The 769-nt window shown below is 70.9% G+C and overlaps 1 protein-coding gene across 1 annotated transcript in view; it reads left to right on the top strand.

The window, feature by feature from the left end:
* CROCC2 (ciliary rootlet coiled-coil, rootletin family member 2) overlaps positions 1 to 769 on the top strand; it is a 56694-nt gene that overhangs the window by 37003 nt on the left and 18922 nt on the right. The window lies entirely within an intron of this gene.

The following is a 769-nucleotide window of genomic DNA, read 5'->3' as shown; positions in this document are numbered from 1 at the left end:
CCGAGGCACAGGGAGGGCAGGGGACGGAGGGCCGCCCAGCCCAGCTCTCGCCCACGAGCACTGTGTGGGTCAGTCTGCTTGTCTTCCGTCCCGCGTCCCAGGGCGCTGAGTGAACAAGTGCAGTGAAAGTGGGGTTCTCGTGCTTTAGGAAGGGACCGTCACCCCCAGGGCAGTGACAGGCTCGGGGGAGGCAGCCAGGCTCCCAGCTGGAGGCCACAGAGCCTCTGCCAGAGGGGGTGACAGTGACCCGGTCTATTCCCTCATTCGCTCACAGGTATTTAGAGGCACCACCCCAGGGGCTCAGGGGCTCAGGTCAGGCCGTGACCAGGGTCGGCAGCAGCAGACGGGGCGGCCTCATCGGACGCGATGGCATGGGTGTGGCTACAGAGGGGCAGGGGGTCAGGGCGGGCCCCCCGCGCCCAGGCCAGGCCGCCAGACCCGAGGGAAGAGGGTGCCACCGCGGGGCTGTAGTGAAGCCAGGGCTACAGAGTGGCCCAGGCCAAGAGAGGCCGAGGAGCAGCCGCCCAGAGCCCGAGCCCGCGGGTGCTGTGCGCCCCCCGGAAGGCCCGGTCGCAGGACAGTGCTGACCCAGCCTTCGCTACCACAGGCCAAGAGCGCGGCGGACGAGCACGGGGCTGGCTAGAGGCGGGAGAGGCGGGAGGGGGCAGCCCAGGGCCGCAGCGGGCTGGGGGTCCACGCGGGACGTGCTCTGCGGGCCTGAGGTGTCCCTCCCCACCGGCGCTCAGCGCACCCCACTGCCAAACACGGG

This window comes from Crocuta crocuta, unplaced genomic scaffold (genome assembly GCF_008692635.1).
Source record: "Crocuta crocuta isolate KB4526 unplaced genomic scaffold, BGI_CrCroc_1.0 scaffold290, whole genome shotgun sequence".
NCBI classification, from domain to species: Eukaryota; Metazoa; Chordata; class Mammalia; order Carnivora; family Hyaenidae; genus Crocuta; species Crocuta crocuta.
Note: the sequence above shows the minus strand (reverse complement) of the source record. Positions and strands in the feature narration are given on the sequence as shown.